Here is a 12,687-nt window from a genome sequence, read left to right on the forward strand (position 1 = left end):
ATTTTTTATTACCTCCTTTACCCCAGGAAGCCCTTGTGGCACCTGAAAATATGTTCCTGAGGGCTGTGTAACAATCAGGGACATATTTTCAGATGGCACAGAGGGCCTCCTCCTGGGAAGGGGAGGTGGTCAAAAACTGTAGCCGATACAGTTAGTCTGGAAGTGTTGGTAGTCTGCTACTCTTGCTGAACGGGTGCTTAGTTGTTCTAAATTTCTTTCATTGTCAGCAGTGATCTAACTAGATGCTAGCTGGATGGAGGAGCATCACAACTGGTGTTTCTGGCCACTGTGTATAAGAAACAGGAACGCTGTACAGTATGCAGCTTAGTTGCTGGATGTAGATTGCCATTGCTAGTTCAAAGCTCAGAAAGCCCATTCTGCCAGTGGGTGTTCTCTTCTGAAATTGATAGCAGTATTTCAGAATTATGTTGAATTATAGTTTATGTGGTATGGCATAAGTCAGTATTCTTTCCTTAATGGTTTTATAAAATACAGTGTAGAACTTTGCGATGACAGGGACCCTACAAGACACACAACTTGTTCTAACCATGAAGGTATTTTCCTTAAACAGCAGGCACCCAGATCTGCATGGCTACCTGCTTTTGAACAAAAGAGATACCAAATGTGTGACATGCACCTGTTTAAAGAAAAAAATAAATTAAATAGCCCGCCAAAAATGTTTATAAGACCTTGAGCATATGTTGTTGCTAAACTAGCATCACGTGAACAATTCTGGGATTTTAATAAGTGTTAGCTACCTCAAGTAATACTCAAGCATTTAAAGAATGGGGTTTATTATTTTAAGTAACAAATTATTATTCTAAATCATCCTAGATGATTTCTGCATATAAGTAATCTGAGATGTCTTTTCAGTTTGTAATTGGTTGCCTGAAATAAATAACAAAGCAGCATGCTTTATCACCAACCAATCAGAACCTTACAAAAAAGGCTTTAAATGCACAAACTATAAAGTCTGTATAGCCACTAAGAGTTGATTATTGTCTTTGGACAGCAGTCTTCTGCCAGGTAAATCACTGCTTTCTCTTACCGTTTTACTTAAAAAAATAACAATAGAGTTGGACCATACAAAAGAGCGTGAATAATTAGATCTAAAACCATAGTCGAACGTTTGTAGAATGCTTTATAATGTGTCCATAACAATGTGATTATTTATTGAATATATCCGCTATGTACTGTGTCTTTTAAGGTATATGTAGTGGCAGTCGGAACTCTGCTAAGTCTACTTAATTCAATTCAATTCAGCAGAAATAAGTTGAAATTAAAATCCTGCAGTTTGACTGTGTTATGTATGAAGATGGAAACTGCACACAAAGAAAATAGGTGTGTGTGAATAGGATAATCAAGAATGCACAGAATATTTCCAAGTTTTTCTTCGTGTTTTTGAAAAATAACTTTCAGGTTATTTTTGTAAGATTGTTTTCATTTATGAAATAAGCACAACATTATTCCACTGGCCGTGTTTGCCAGATTTATCAATTAAGCGAACTGTCTTCCATAAATTACAATACCCAACAATGTTATGAAAGCTGATTATTAATTTATGAAAATTTCCTGCATAAATCAACTTGTATCTGTTCTGTTTCATCAAATTGGTAATACCACTGAGTAATTAATGAAACTTTACCTGCTACAATAATGAAACAATTGTGTCATTCACAAAGGGCTTTATTTTGCAGATTTGACAAATGAGTTGCCAAAGTCATCAGTTTGGCAGGGGATTTGCTTCATTTGTGTGATTCCTTAAATTAAGTTGCCTTGTTGCTTATTAAGGTGTAGTTGGTTTCATAAATTAGACAGGGAGTTCATTTAAATTGTTCATCTTAGGAACCAGACAAAGGAACCCTGAATTTCATGTAGCAGGGAGAGGATCTTCTTCACTACTTCTAATATGATTATTTAACATTTATTTAGGATCAGTACTATGCTGTGTGTGGTTCACAAAAATAACAAGTGATAGTCTATTTCATCAATGAAGCATTTTTAAATTATTTTACGAATAAAGCTATTGCACAAATTTAGCATGCACACCTATGTTTGTACTGTTTAGCAATCATTTTTCTGGAAAATAAGTCTTTGTCTAGATTGTACACATGGAAGTTACTTTCAGATTTGATTTGGTCAACATTTTTGTAGACCTAGTAAAACCTGTAATGTGTTCAGTTTTTCATTATACTGGTTGGATAGAAAGGAGAAAATGTGACTAAAAGTAATAAAAGACAAGTAAAGACTAAGAAAAAATTTATTCAGGGCCTTCAAGGCAAGGACAAAGAGTAGAAATATAATGTGGAAAAGCTGGGAATGTGGGTGAGTGGCAGTAAAAGCATCTGAAAATAAGCTGAATGTGCTTGAAATATCATCCAAGGAAAATGTTTAATGGATTCACAGAGAAAGGACGGAATCATGATGTCGGATACTAGAAAGGAATAAACGTTCATGAAATTTTAAATAGAAACAGTGCAAGCTTGTGAGTGAGAAACGTACCATACTGGTTTATTGTCAGAAACCATCACTACAGTCTAGAGATCCATGCTACACATGGAAGGTGCTTCTGAATATACATTATAACCCATACATTATAATTATAATTATAACCCATAAATTATAACCCATTTGTCATACATTGAGCCTATTCACAGCCCAGCCTAGGTTGGGCTGCCCATGTGCAGCTCTGGGATTGAGCCTGATCCTGGCGCTGCCCTTCCACCCAACCCAACTTTTTACCCTAGTCTTTAGCTCCTGGCGTGGTGCATTGAGGGATGCTGGATGACTTCTTCCTCTGGCTCCCTGCTCTGCTGCTTGCTGCGGCACCTATTGTTTGTTGGGCAAGTGGCAGAGTCTGCAAACTGGATTCGATTGTGTGCAGGCAGGCAGGAGCCAGGTATGTTGGTCGTGTGCATGACCTTTATCATATTTTTAGAAGTTTGTGAAAAGTTGCCTGCATTTGGAAGCACACTGTTTCATATTACTTGTGGGCATGAAAAGCCTTTGTTGTCCAATCACAGCCCTCCCATATACTGCAGCATGCAGGTGCATGTTAAAGCTTGGGGTTGTAGCCTCTATGATGCCACAAAACCTTCCTAAAAGGCTGCAACATATGGCTGGTATGCCATGTACAGGCTGGAAACCACACTTCATATTGACCTATATTAGTATCTTAGAGAGGCGAGGCTGGTTCCACTGAGCAAAGCCCGCAGAAATGAGGCATGTTTCAGATGTTATAATTGATGTTATAAGAGATGTTGTAATTCAGATGTTATAAGAGAAGGCTGTAATCGTGTACAGCCTCAAAAAATAAATCAGACGTCCTGTTTGGTGTGTCCTTCAGCCACTGAGCCCGCATGGGTCAGCCAGGCTTACTGTGCCCACATGGTTCAGCCAGTGAACAGGGTTTACTGAAGCAGAGAATGTTGTAAGCATAATAGCAGGCACTTCTGTGATCAGCAGGCTTGAGTACAGCCTCTTCTTACATCTGAATTGGACTAATATAATGCAGTTATTGATATGTTCTAAATTCTGAAAGTGAGCATTTCCTTTACACAGGAGTGTCCTTCAGACATAAGCATGCAAAACCGATACAAAAGATATTGGCCAACATATTGTGCAGTAGAACATCGACATTTGGGATATATTGGGTCTGTTGTGCAACTTGAAAGGCAGCCCAAATGGTGTAGCATAATGGGGCAGCTAAAGAATGATTTAAAACAGGGCTGGGGAACCTTGTCCCTCCAGCTGTTTTTGAACTACAACTCCCATCATCCCCAGCCACATGTGGCTGGGGATGGTGGGAGTTGTAGTTCAAAAACAGCTGGAGGGACAAAGTTCCCCACCCCTGATTTAAAATCACAACCAGGCAGTTGACAAGCACTACTTCTGTTGGAAACAATACAATTAGTGTTGTGTGACTGCCCAGAAGTGGTTTTAAGTCATTCCTCAGCTGCCCTATTATCTTACACTGTTTAGGCTGCCTTTCAAGTTATGCAGCAACTCCAGAGCATCTGTAGTGCTGACACTGCTCTGCATTAAACGTTGGCCATAACATTCCCAGCCTGATGTTAACTTCTAGTGTAGGGGTGTCAAACTGTGGCCGTCTGGCTGTTGGCCTACAACTCCCATCATCCCCAGTCACAGTGGCAAGTAGGCAGGGATGATGGGAGTTGTAGGACAACAACTGCTGGAGGACCATAGTTTGACACCCATGATCAACGAAGTAGATATAAAGCATTACAAATTTTATGGCATTGATAGTAAGTGGGTGCACCTGTGGACCACTTGACACTTCCTGAGGATCATCAAGTTCTTGCTGGTTGTTGTGATTCTTACAAAGCATTCTGGAGTAGGTGGAACACAGTCCAGTGTGCTGGAGAGAATGTTTAAGATTTCAGAGACCCAGGTCCAAATCCTTGCTCAGCCACAAACTTTTGTTTAGTTTAGTTTGAGAGGATAGTGCTCTTGGTTTAACCTATCTCACAGATTTGTTGTGAGGATAAAAATGGGGAAAACTTCGAATACAGGCCTGAATTTCTTGGAGTAGGGCAGGCTAAACAAACAATGTTGAATTATTGTTGCTTGTGATTTTGGTTGGAACTAGCAAAGTACTCACTCTTGCTGAGCATAGTAGACCTTGCATAAAGTTAGCACACGATAGCATCATAAACACAGTTCCTGAAACCTGTGCCTGATTTGTATTCCTTTTGCTCTTACTGGTTCCTGAGAAGTTTGTTTAGAAGTAGCACACAGATTGAGTTGCCAGGATACTTCCAGTCTCTTCAGTCATGAAAAAAAGAAAAAATTGAGAACAAGATATTGTCTTTTCTAACTATTCTCTGTCTCAGAGGAAGGGAACACCATGCCTGACCCACTTAGTATCAGGCACACTGGAATTAAAGGTGGGACAAACAGAAGCACAGTATGCAGCAAAGCCACAAGAAAATAATAAAAGTGTGGGTGTTTTATGCTGTTGTAGAATTTAACAATCTATTTTGATCTTCTATGACTGCACAAAGAAGCAGGAGCAAAAATTAACAGAAAATCACAGTAGCGAATGCTGGATCACTGCTAAAAAGCACAGGTGTGGGCAATTATGAGAGTAGTCTGGAGACAAAGGTGGCATTTTTGTTTCACGTAATAAATATTTCTATTTCAGGCTGAGAAAAAGGTGGCATTTTTGTTTCACGTAATAAATATTTCTATTTCAGGCTGAGGTTGTCTCGATATATGATCATAGGGAATCTGTGGGAAGGAATAGTCAGTCTGATGTTATAATTGTTTTTTAACAAAAGGATATTATATAGTGTGGATGATGTGGGACATAAGAGGTTGCAGTCAGTTATCCATTCAAATAAATGCCTGAGCTCCTTTATAAATATATGGAGACAATGGGAGAGAGAGATAGTAGAAAGGGACCTTGCAAGAAGTGTGAGCGAGAATTAAATGGCAGAATTTCTAACAAAGACCATCACCAAACGTTCTTGAGTAAATTTAGCAGGTCCTTTTGTGGACTGGCAGTGGGTCAAAGAATAGTAGGCACACAGACTAGGAATAAATTAAGAATTTTCACAATGGAGGAAAGTAAGAAGTGGGGTCCCCTGAGAATCTGAATTGGAATGAGTACTTATTCATAAATGTCATCCAAATATGTAAACTAAATGATCTGGAGTTAGTAGTAAGTAGCAAGGTGGCCAAGTATGAGAGGATACCAAGTTATTGAGGGTGGCGAAAAAGCTCAAGGAGCTCCCAAACTGGCTGAAAGGGCAACAAAATGGCAAATGCTGTTCAGTATAAATAGATGCACATTAGGGCAAACAACAACAACAACCCAACACCTGGACTTAACATATGGGAAAATACGATGGGGTCTGAGACTAGCTAAGAAAGTGATATTGGGGTCATGGTAGATGGCTCAATAAAAAATCAACCCATTGTGCTGCACCTGTGAAGGCAAATTCCATGTGAGAGATCATTAGGAAGGAAATGAAATGGGTAGATACAACTGTTGATATTATAATGTCATTATACATATCTGTGATGCAGCCACATTTGGGATACTGGCTGACATCCTGATTAATACTGCATGCATACTCCAAGCATTAATGTGCATGTAGTGCTAGCTTGCACCCTAGTCCCTCCACTTCCAAAGCACAGGTGCTCATGTGAAGAACACAAATACTTTGGAGCTCTTCCGGAGCTCCAGAAGCACGCTGTTATACTGGAAACCAGGGTGGATTTGATTTAAATCAAACTGATTTAAATCACTATTTAAATCACTAGCAGGGTGGATAAAAATAAAAAAAATCCAATTTAAATCAAAAAAATCCAATTTAAATCAAAAAAATCGGATTTTTTTGATTTAAATCGGATTTTTTTGATTTAAATCGGATTTTTTTTATTTTTATCCACCCTGCTAGTGATTTAAATCGTGATTTAAATCAGTTTGATTTAAATCAAATCCACCCTGCTGGAAACACATCTCTGACATTCTGGGCTGCACCCCCAGTTCTCAATAAAGACAGGACACGCTTAGCTGGAGTAAAATAGGGCCACTTTAGTAATGTACAGGAATAAGACTTGCAACAAGGTACCTAACTAACCAGAGTGTGGGTACTTCTCCCATTTGGGACCACCTCCTAGGGAGGGCCATCCCGCACCAGGGCGAAGGGCCAGGTACAGATTCATTCAGGTGCCAGGTCCTGATGTCCTCTCACCGTGAGGCTTTCCCCTGCTGGGGGTGGGGGCAACACACACCACCCAAGCCACTGAACTCTGGGTTGGTGAGTTGAGCCACCCCCCAAGCAGGGGCCATTCCTAATCCTCCGGGCCACAAAAACTCTGAAGGGCTGTTCCTTGGCTCCTCCTAACCCCAAATGGCCTTCCGGCCAAACACTGTTAATCAATCTACCTACCCCAACACCCGCACTGTCCTGCCAAGTGACCGATTACCTTCAATGCATATCTATGATCCAAACCCAAAGGACTCAGTGAGAAGTAGGTGGGGGGAAAGCTGCACCTAATGCCAGTATGGTGCAATGTAAGAAATTCCTACTGGGCCCCTGCAGGCAACCGGCTACCCTCACTGAGTACAGGCCAGGCTGTGTGGGTGGTTGCCACCCTGCGGAGTGACTGGGCCGAATGGAGCCAGGCCGGTACTGTAACCAACATGATCATGGGGCTAAAGGTAAGGCTATGGCATTTGGGGATTTTTAGTTTATAAAACTGAGACTAAGGAGAGACCTATTAGAGGTTTATAAAATTATGCATACTGTATTATGAAGAAGAAAGTGGATAGAAAACAGTCCCCCCACTCTCACAATGCTAGAACCAGGGCATCCGAAGAAAGTGACTGGCAGGAAATTTAGGACAGACAAAAGTACTTCTTAACACATCACATACTTAATCTATAGAATTTGTTGCCACTGGATGTGGTGATAGCACTTGATATGATTGCTTATAAAGAGGATTAAACAAATTTATGGAGAACAAGTCTATCGATGGCTCCAGTTTTGACAGCTAGTGTATATACGATCTCCAGTTCAGAAGCAGTGTGCCTCTGAATCCTATTTGCAGGAGAGAAACAGGAGGAGAAGGGATATACCCTCATCTCTTTGATTTCCCAGAGACATCTGATTGGCATTGAGGGAAATAGGATGCTGGCTAGATAGGTCTAGGACTGTTCAAGCAGGTCCTGTTCTTTTAGAATGTTTTGATACCACAATAATACAGAAGCATATATGGCATGGGAGTACTTAAGTAATGGGTGACACCCTATATAAAGAAGCACATTGTCAGGCTCTCAGTACAGTCATTCACCTTCCGCTGCCAAAGGAGGTTGGGGTAGCTTCAGAGTTTTCATCTGGAGGATAGGGATGTGCACAGAACTGGCAGTGGCTGGTTAGAAGGCAGAGGGTTACCTTTTTAAGGAGCAGGGAGTGTGCACTTACACCCACCAACCCCACCGTATTTCCCCCATTGGTGCTGTCTTAAAAAATGGTCCCATGGGCCAGCAGCATACTTCCTTGCTGCCCCAGTGCATGTCAGATTGGAAATGCCCGGTGCATGCATGTGCATGCACACATGTGCAACATGTGCATGTGCACTGGGCACTTCTAGTCCAATGTGCACCAGGGCATCAAGGAGGCACACTGCCACCCCATGGGACCATTTTTTAAAGACAGCATCAGTGGGGGAAACACATGGGAGAGGGGGTAAGAGCACCCTCCCTGATCTTTAAAGGTAACCCCCCTACCCTCAAACTAGCCGAACTGCAAGATCTTCGAACCGGTTCGGAGGGCCTCCAAACCAGTTCGTGAACATCCCTACTGGGGGAGCTTTAAGGCTTAGAGGCAGGGTTTGTTCTGTTCACCAGCTCTACTCTAGTGTTACTATCCCCAAGGCTCAGTCAGAATCCCAGGGCTCCTTCCATGCCGAGCCCTCCTGTACTGACCCCTCATTAGGGATGTGCTTTAAGGGCGGGGGGTAGTACGCGACGGGCGCATGCGTGGTGCCAACTTTTACTGCTTCTAAACTTTGAAGACAACTACGGGGGCAGGGGCGGCAGGGAGGAACTCTGCCACCCCAAATACATTTTAGAAAAGTCCAGCACTGGAGGGGGGAGAGTGGCGAACCTCCTCCCCCCCGCCGGACCAGCCGAATTCTGGACAGGTCCGGAGGCCTTTTGCATGGACGTGGACCGGTCCGTGTACACCCCTACCCCTCATCACTGCCCAGTCCTTCCTTATATAGCTCCTGACAGCAGGGGCAAGTCTCATGAGATCACATCTTCAGTTCTCATGAGAGCTGCTCCCTATCCTGCGAAGCCACACTGTCTGTTATCAGTGAGGCAATATCTCCCTGCCTGGGCCAGCATGAATGCTTCCAGGTGGATGTATTGATGTCTACTTCTTCCCCTGCCTGATAGGGTCCTCCCTGCAAGACCCAGGCAGGGGAAGCCCCAGCATGAAGCTTGCTTAAGCTGTGGTGATCAGCTCCACCTTGGGGATTCCCCTACACACATGCATTAGGAGCTCTTCAGGGATGTGATGGGAGCCCATGTGAAAGTTCCAAGCCCTCCTATGTTTGTGCTGTCGTTCCAAAGGACAAAGACTTCCAAATATTATCTGCAATCTGATCCTCAGTGACATGTGTCCCCTCTGAGAGAGCACTTCCGGAACGCAGGCAGTGCTCAGAAGCCTTCACCCTCTGGCGCAACAGCACACACATAGGAAGCTTGGGGGAGTTGCGCATGGGTTTCTGTCATGTTCTCACAGAGTCTTCTAATGTCTGTGCTTCATTAGTTAGGATGTCAGCCTCTGTATGCTAGATAGTTTTTATCTAGAAATTTTTTTAGTGGCAATCAACTTATATTGAAGGGCAGAATTAAGGCTATTGTGCTGCTTACTGAATGCAATCATTACTCCATTTTGTATTTGCATGCTCTTTGGAGCTGAAATCTTCCTAATCTTGTGTTTAAAATTTATTTTTAAGTCTGTAATCCTAAACATACTTGGAAATAAGTCTCATTTTTAAAAGCTATGTAATAATGTACTGCATGTATATTTCACTATCTTTCTTATTGAAAGCCTATTTGGACAATGAGGCTGTCTTCCTACATCTGTATGAAAATAGTATTTGGAATAATGTTATATTTTTTTCAAAAGCATATGGTAAATTCACTCCTCGTCAAAAGAAAAGAAAAGATCATTGACTTGCCTTTAATTTTCATAGTCTGAAGTATAATTGCCAAAGTTCAAGTTATTTTATATTATTTTTACAGTAGATCATAAAATTAGAATACATGGAGTAAGAAAGAGAGATCAAATGTGTGTTAAAGATAAGATTCTAAAAAGCAGTTTTTGTCAGTGCTGTTTATGCTGTTTTGCTGTGTGAGACAATTGTTTCTCACTGTTTATATTCTCAAAATGCAACAATTTATTTATACTTGCTGAAAACTATTCAGGGCTGAACTCTTCAAACATAATTTGATTTTTATAAAGTTCTAAAACTTTTAAAGAAGTTTTAACTATTGATGTTAAAATATGTGTTTGAGTGAGAAAAAAAATATATTCATTCAAAGTTTATTACGGTCTATGACCAGCACAACAAGGGGGGGAAAGGGGGAAGTTTGAGTGAGAAAAAATATATAATCGCATCCAAAGCCTTCTGTTTCCAGATTATCTAGTACAACTAGGATAAAGTCAATAAGAATTTGGTTGTTGAGTTTTCACAAATTAATTTTATTCCACTTAGAGATACATATACTTGAGAAATAAATATCAAAATAGTGGCCTGTTTCACATAGTCATTAGAATCAAGGTTTAATGAGGGTTACTGACAGTATGATTGTGTGATCCTTTGATAATCTCAGATTTATCTCTGGCCATAAACCACCTTGGCATAGGTTTGCACAATCTTGCTTATATCAGTAATCCACATTAAACCTAAATTCTAATGACTGTGTGAGCCAGGCCACTTTCATGTATTCCTAATGTGAGTTCAGGTTTACAAGAACAGCAGGCACTGAGTGTATAACTTTTTAAAAATGGACAAATACACAGAGTTCGCAAGAAGATATGGTTGCCTGCAATTGTAGGATGTATCCTAAACCCAGAAAATGCTGTAGATTCATAAGCACAAGTACACATGTCTGCGCATACGCACACATACAGAGAGTGATGGAGGGGTCAATAATATTGAAGAGAAGATGAAAATCAAATCTTAGATTTGATTTCTTATATGTTTATGGAACCTTGCTGTTTATTGGGGAAAGGTAGTTTCATCTTACCTAGTTTTGATCCATGTGGTTCAACTGAGGTATTATAGTTATATATATTTATGTTCATAAATATATGATCCTACACATGAAGACTGTGCAAATAATACAATACTATGCATAAAGAATTCTGTCTCGCATTATTTTGTGTACATAGTAGAGGAGAGCGTGCACACACTGGTCTTTCACAGAATAGGGCTTGCGGAGGTCAAACCCAGCCCAAAACACTTGGACAAGGAGTTGTCATTTCAGCTTTGGAAAGGCAAGTGATGTCAGGTGAAATTCAAGGAATCTTTCTCTTTCCCCTTTTCCCCTGCTCAGTGTTGCGGCTGTCAGCTGTCAGTTGACTTCATGGACAGGAAAGGAAGTAAAATGCCATGGCAACAGGCTGGTTCTCTTGGCTTGATTAGGTCCAAGCTATAGTTAGTCCATAGCAGAAGGGACATTATTTTAATTTTTTTGCTTCATAATGCAAAATATCCAAGACCAGCCATGAGGTTTGGTTGTGCAAAAAAAAAAAAAGGGGGGGGCTGGCTAAAAGTTAAAAAGAAACATCTGCTTTCCTTTTTTTGTTTTTTATGGTGATTGTAGTCCTTGTGTTAAATCCATTATGAAATGTCAGTGTGCATGGAGCCAAATCTAAACACTTTGTATACAAAAAAAGCCCTTCTTCTCAAATGCTATTATGTATCAATTATATTGACCCTGGAAAAATTCACATAGTGTAGTTCCCACGTTTTTCTTTTCAGAATTTGGGTCATATTCATTCTGTTTTGCTGTCTGGAAGTTTGTTATTAGCTTGCCCACAACTACCAGAGTAGTTTAGCTATTTCACTCTAAAGTACATGAAGAGAACAGAGGAACCTTATAAGATGCTTTTGAGGTCATCACACCTTTATTCTGACACAAACACTCCTACAGTTCCTGGATTAAACATAATACTATGGGATTTGTAGATGCTTGCCATTTTTCTTTGTTCTATATTTCATTCAAGGGAGCTGCATTTTATGTGTTTTGTAGTACCAGTTTCCTCCATACTAATAGCACAATCCTGTGCATGTTTATTCGGAAGCAATCTCATTGAGTCAATGAGGCTTACATAAGTAAATATGCATAGGAGTGCAGCCCAAGTATCTAAAATAGGGGTGTGGGTGGATAATGGGGGGAAGGTTTTTGTGCATTCAGCAGGTGTATTAACATGCCAATGTACATCATTAGAAATTATGTCTCTGGGAACTTTAAAAAGGTTTGCTTTCTGTCATTTCTTACACACTATAAACCTCAAGATATTAAAAAGCTACAAACAACAACAACAGTATCATATTATAGTGCCCAGGCTCTTCTCCCTCTAAAGAGTTAACTGGAACCTGTCTTGACGGACAGACTGGTGAACTCCAGGGCTAAGCCAATCAGTACACCAGGTGGGTGGGACCTAGAAAGCTGTTGCCAGGAGGAAGGGAGATCTTTGTTGGGAGAAGCTAGGCATGAGGTGCACAGGAGGACATGTGGCCATCGAGGCTGGCTGCAGAAGATTAACTCTGCAGATCCTTGAAAGACAGTTCTCATCAGGAGTTTGGTGAGTTCAAGGAAAAGTGAAGTTTAGTCTAGGGGAAAGTTTGTTTAGTCAGACTTTGTGACAGGGATGTTATATTTCTTTGTTGCGTGTGCTCTGCATAATTCTTGATACTGTTCTCTTACAGTTGATCTGCAACGTAATTGAAATAAGTAACACTAGCCTACACCCAATACACCTAAAGATAAAAGTGTGCAATCGGGTCGGTTTTGACTCCTGGTGACCACAGAGCCCTGTGTTTGTCCTTGGTAGAATACAGGAGGGGTTTATCATTGCCTCCTCCTGTGCAGTATGAGATGATGCCTTTCAGCATCTTCCTATATCGCTACTG

The 12,687-nt window shown here is 40.9% G+C and overlaps 1 protein-coding gene across 5 annotated transcripts in view; it reads left to right on the plus strand.

Moving 5' to 3' along the window:
- The window catches only part of SLC16A7 (solute carrier family 16 member 7), a 156,708-nt gene that overhangs the window by 37,294 nt on the left and 106,727 nt on the right, over positions 1 to 12,687 (plus strand). The window contains exon 1 of one of the 5 annotated variants that reach the window (XM_053254291.1): positions 1,001 to 1,026. The exons of the other annotated variants lie outside the window; for them this stretch is intronic. The gene's annotated coding sequence lies outside the window, so the exon portion shown is untranslated. Of the gene's footprint in view, positions 1 to 1,000; positions 1,027 to 12,687 lie in introns of those variants that run through there. 5 annotated transcript variants of the gene reach the window in all.

The sequence above is a fragment of the Hemicordylus capensis genome, chromosome 5 (assembly GCF_027244095.1).
Source record: "Hemicordylus capensis ecotype Gifberg chromosome 5, rHemCap1.1.pri, whole genome shotgun sequence".
NCBI lineage: Eukaryota > Metazoa > Chordata > Lepidosauria > Squamata > Cordylidae > Hemicordylus > Hemicordylus capensis.